General features: G+C 52.8%; 1 protein-coding gene across 1 annotated transcript in view; it reads right to left on the minus strand.

Moving 5' to 3' along the window:
- Window positions 1–2078, minus strand: part of LOC132572114 (zinc finger protein 436-like) — a 21553-nt gene extending 19475 nt beyond the window's left edge. The window contains exon 1 of the mRNA XM_060238916.1: window positions 1963–2078. The gene's annotated coding sequence lies outside the window, so the exon portion shown is untranslated. The remainder of the gene's footprint in view (window positions 1–1962) is intronic.
- Window positions 2079–5557: the final 3479 nt, after the last annotated feature.

Raw genomic sequence — 5557 nt, forward strand, 5'->3', positions numbered from 1 at the left:
AAAACTATCAACAGACTTATCTTGCTTTTTTGTTGATCTGGGGGTCTTCCGGGAGCTTCTCTTCATTTTTTGTCAGGAATATAGTTATCCATAACGTTTTTTTTCCAGAGTGGGGAGGATAGGAGAGGAGAGCTAGCTTAAAACACGTCCACCATCTCAAAGCGACGCTCCGCCCCCCCTCGGATCTTCCTTTAAATGTGACAGCCAGAACTCCCTTTGGAGTCCAGCCGTGCGTGTCACACCCTTGCTCCTGGCTCCACCCCCAAAGTCTCCTGGCTCCACCCCCAAAGTCCCCAGATATTTCTTGAAATGGACTTGGCAACTCTAGTCCCAGAAAGGGTCAGTTGGGGCTTGCAAGAAGCTGAGCTATTCTCCTCGGGCCAGAGGGAGTGGCCGTCTTAGAGGATACGAAGGACTCTCCAACTGCAACTAAATAAAGGGCCTGCCCTGCATGTCATCCAGTTAGGAAAGGAAAGGTCCCCAGTGCAAGCACCAGTCATTTCCGACTCTGGGGGTGACGTTGCTTTCACAGCGTTGTCACGGTAGACTTTTTACGGGGCGGTTTGCCATTGCCTTCATCCAGTGTGGGCAAGTATTAAAACAGGGAGAAAAGGATTTGTTTCTTCCATCCGCTTTTGGAAATGCCTCTAAATAGTTATATAGACTGTAAATAAATATTCTGACTGTTACAATCTTGATCCCCTCTGCACCACCTGGTTCCCCCAACCGCTGATAATGCTGGCAGCAGGGTGTGGAATCCCTAGGGTGGACAGAAGTGGTAGCTGGTTGCCAATTCTTCAGAAGAGCACCAAAGTTCCCTCGGAATCCCCGAGAAGGGTTCCTAGTGAGGCCAGGAGGAGGCTGCCCTGCCTAACTAGAGCCCCAGACGGGGACAGTGGGGGCAGCAATACACTGAGGTAGCGGAGTGGAACGGCCCCTTCAGGTCAGCATACTGGGAAGGGGTGGGCAGGGCGAGGGACAGCTAGCAGACACAGGCCCGGTCTGCCACACAAGCTTAGCCTCTCATTACGTTGGTTCAGTTGGTCCTTGGGGCTAATTCTTAAAGTAGCCCCAAAAGCCACAAGAGGGACTGGTGACCCCTTTACCCATCTCCGCATCTCTTCTTCTTCTTTTTCTGAAAGAGCCCCAGTCTTTTCCACCCCTCCCCGCCCAGCTTGACTTTGTGGCGTTAACCCTTTCAGTGCTGCAGAGGAGTGGCAAATGTGTCCTTCCGCCCTCTCCTGGAGGAGCCAGGCTGTCATTTGCCTAGCTGCTCCATGGGGCTGCTGGGGAGCCACTTTGCAGGGGGGTTGTATGGCCAGAGCATCCACGAAAAGGAGGCTGAAGCTGCCCCTTAGAATAGGAACTCGGTTGGGGGACGGTGGAGGAGGTGGCTTTATAGGCTGGCTCATCAACAGACAATGAAGTTTTTTCCCGGTTGCCCCCTGGATCTCAAGTGCGCCCAAAAAGGGCCTCTCTGGGAGTTTTGACAATATTTCTTGGAGGGAAAGGACAGAGCCTGGCTCTACCCCCAACTCCCCTCACTGCGTCCCCGAGGATAAGCTCTCCCTTTGCAGCCCCAGAGACAGAAGGAGAAAGAGGGGAACAGTCCCTGCCTCGGGCTGCACAGGAAGCTTTCCCCCCCCTCACCCTGCTTCTGCACCATCCCCCGCCGAGCTGCATCACTACAGAGCGTCCATGGGTGAGGGCAGCCAGGCTGAAGGGAAGCCCGGAAGCCTCTGACATGTCTCTGCGGCTCCCAAAGGATTAAAGCAGCAGAGCTGTTTGCTAAAGAGGCTGAGCAAGGAGTGGGAGGGAGGACTCTGTGGACTTCCCCCCTCCAGAAATTTCTTAACTGGAAGTTGGCCAATTTAGGACAGCCCTGGCTTGGCATGCATGATCCCCGATTCCCACCCACCCACAATCTAAAAGTTTATTGCCCCCCCCCTTCCCAAGGCTTACTTTTGAGAAAACTTTCCCAGGCTCCAGCTGCGCTGCTTTTCTCCCCTTCAGCTTCTCTGCAGCGCTTCCCGTTCTCTTCCCCAGTCCGGAAGCAAACCCCTTCTTCTACGCATGCGTGCACAGGCAAGGAAGACAAGCAGGAGCCCCTCTCTTCTCCGACTCCCCCCCCTCTTGCATTTCTTGCAGGGCCTCTCTAGCCAGTGGCTTTCTGGCGTTAACCCTTTCAGTGCTGCAGAGGAGCGCAACCTGTGCCTTCCAGTCCTCTCCAGGAGGAGCCAGGCTGTCATCTGCAGTGCTGCTCCATGGGGCTGCTCGGGAGTAACTCTGCACGGGGCTGCATGCCCGGAGGATCCAGGGAAAGGAGGCTGGAGCAGAATAAGGACCGCAGAAGAACTGGTGTGGGGGAGAGAAGAAAGAAAGCAGTTTCTGTGCCCCCCCCCCCAGTGTGGTGGGAGATGGGGGGGAGCTGCGAAGGCGGGGTTTGGGGGCAGGAGGGGATCAATAGGACTCTGATGCCGCCCTTTCCTTTCCTGCAGGGGGGCTGATCTCTGCTGTCTGGAGATGCCCTGTTGTTAGAGCAGGTCTTCAGCCCAGGCCCTCCCTGGAGGTTGGCAACCCTGTCCCAATTGAGGCACAAATCCCCCGGCAAAAAAAATCAATAAATTCTGTTCTCTCATCGGCACAGCTTTGAGTTAGTTCCGGTTTTTCTCTATTCTCTTCTCGTTTTGAATTGTCACTTTAACTGCTTAGGTCTTGCCTAGGGTTGCCAAGTCCAGTTCAAGACATATCTAGGGCCTTTGGGGGGTGGAGCCAGGAGACATTGGGGGCGGAGCCAGCAGCAAGGTTGGGACAAGCATAATAAAACTCCAAAGGGAGTTCTGGCCATCACATTGAGTTCTGCCATCTTCTTCCGGGGCTCACAGAATTGGACCCCCTGGTCCAATCCTTTTGAAACTTGGAGGGTGTTTTGAGGAGAGGCATGGGATGCTATGCTGAAAATTTGGTGCTTCTACCGCAAAAAACAGCCCCCCCCCAGCTATGGATCAATTCTCCATTATACCCTAAGGAAATTGGTTTCCATAGGGAGTAATGGAGTGCCCAGCAGACATCTCCCCCGCCTCACTTTCTGATGATCATGAAGCAGGAAGGAGGGGCTCCGCTTCCCCCACCTGGGGATTGGCAACCCTAGTCTTACCAACTGCCTTAATCCATTCTCAGCTATATTTATTGCCAGTTGTTTAATGCAACTTGATTCCAACTAGCCCTTGCGGACTACTAACCCTCCTCCCACCCTCTTTCTACCTAGAGCCAGTTTGGTGTAGTGGTTAAGTGTGCGGACTCTTATCTGGGAGAACCGGGTTTGATTCCCCACTCCTCCACTTGCACCTGCTAGCATGGCCTTGGGTCAGCCATAGCTCTGGCAGAGGTCGTCCTTGAAAGGGCAGCTGCTGTGAGAGCCCTCTCCAGCCCCACCCACCTCACAGGGTGTCTGTTGTGGGGGAGGAAGGGAAAGGAGATCGTAGGCTGCTCTGAGCCTCTGTCCTTGAAAGGGCAGCTGCTGTGAGACCTCTCAGCCCCACCCACCTCACAGGGTGTCTGTAGTGAGGAAGGAAGGGAAAGGAGATTGTAGGTCGCTCTGAGCCTCTGTCCCTGAAAGGGCAGCTGCTGGGAGAGCCCTCTCAGCCCCACCCACCTCACAGGGTGTCTGTTACGGGGGAGGAAGGGAAAGGAGATTGTAGGCCGCTCTGAGTTCTCTGTCCTTGAAAGGGCAGCCGCTGTGAGAGTCCTCTCCAGGGGCTGATGGGAGTTGTAGGTAAAAAACATCTGGAGAGCTACCGTTGGCCACCCCTGTATTATATATCTCTAGTGTCATCTGGTCCTAATGACCGAATCAAGGGTTCTTCTTGATGGAATTTTCCAGAATTTCTCAGCAGCATCCTCATCCCGTCACCCTCCTGTTAGCAGAACTGGATAGAGGTTCTCAAGATTAACCAATGGCCACATACTGGGATGTGGCCTGGAAAGAGATAACCATGTTATCTGCAGGGAGACTCGAATTATGAGCACCCAGAAGTCACAGCAGGCCACTTAGTGATCCCTGTAACCTTTGGGGGAACTTGGGTTCTTTGCCTCTCAGATCCATCCCCCTTATCCTGATTCTGGGTTTCCATCTTGACCATGGTGCCTTCCTTCCAGAAGAATTTTTAGTCTTCCATTTGTTTCTTTCTCCATTTAAGAATGATCACTTTTCTCCTCTTTGTATCCCTCTCTCTGCAAAAGAAGCCAGAAGTATAATAGGAACTACGGTGGAGAAAGAGAACGGCTTTGCATTTGAAGAAAGTCTGGAGAGATCTTCTAGAGCATGGCCAATGGCTGGGACTGATGGGAGTTGTAGGCAAAAAACATCTGGAGAACTACCGTTGCCACCCCTGATATAATACAAGTAGAGATGGTGAAGAAGATGATGATGATATTGGATTTATATCCCGCCCTCCACTCCGAAGAGTCTCAGAGCGGCTCACAATCTCCTTTCCCTTCCTCCCCAACAACAGACACCCTGTAAGGTGGGTGGGGCTGAGAGGGTGCTCACAGCAGCTGCCCTTCAAAGAACAGAGGCTCAGAGCGGCCTACAATCTCCTTTCCCTTCCTTCCCCACAACAGACACCCTGTGAGGTGGGCGGGGCTGGAGAGGGCTCTCACAGCAGCTGCCCTTTAAAGGACAGGCTCAGAGTGGCCTACAATCTCCTTTCCCTTCCTCCCCCTCAACAGACACCCTGTGATGTGGGTGGGGCTGAGAGGGCTCTCACAGCAGCTTCCCTTTCAAGGACAGAGGCTCAGAGCGACCTACAATCTCCTTTCCAGAGGTTTACAAGGTAATGCATGGGATGGAGAAAGTAGAGAAAGAAGTACTTTTCTCCCTTTCTCACAATACAAGAACTTGTGGGCATTCGATGAAATTGCTGAGCAGACAGGTTAAAACGGATAAAAGGAAGTACTTCTTCACCCAAAGGGTGATTAACATGTGGAATTCACTGCCACAGGAGGTGGTGGCGGCCATAAGCATAGCCACCTTCAAGAGGGGTTTAGATAAAAATATGGAGCAGAGGTCCATCAGTGGCTATTAGCCACAGTGTGTGTGTGTATGTGTATATATAATTTTTTTGCCACTGTGTGACACAGAGTGTTGGACTGGATGGGCCATTGGCCTGATCTAACATGGCTTTTCTTATGTTCTTATGTTCCCTTCCTCCCCCACAACACCCTGTGAGGTGGGTGGGGCTGGAGAGGGCTCTCACAGCAGCTGCTCTTTCAAGGACAGAGGCTCAGAACGGCCTACAATCTCCTTTCCCTTCCTCCCCGCACAACAGACACCCTGTGAGATGGGTGGGGCTGAGAGAGCTCTTACAGCAGCTACCCTTTCAAGGACAACCTCAGCCAGAGCTATAACTCAAGGCCATTCCAGCAGGTGCAAGAGGAGTGGGGAATCAAACCCAGTTCTCCCAGAAAAGAGTCCGCACACTTCACCACTACACCAAACTGACTCTCCAGTTGGCAAAGCCGCGAATGGAGAGTCCGACGCTCCAGAGGTTTCTTT

Source organism: Heteronotia binoei, chromosome 5 (assembly GCF_032191835.1).
Source record: "Heteronotia binoei isolate CCM8104 ecotype False Entrance Well chromosome 5, APGP_CSIRO_Hbin_v1, whole genome shotgun sequence".
NCBI lineage: Eukaryota > Metazoa > Chordata > Lepidosauria > Squamata > Gekkonidae > Heteronotia > Heteronotia binoei.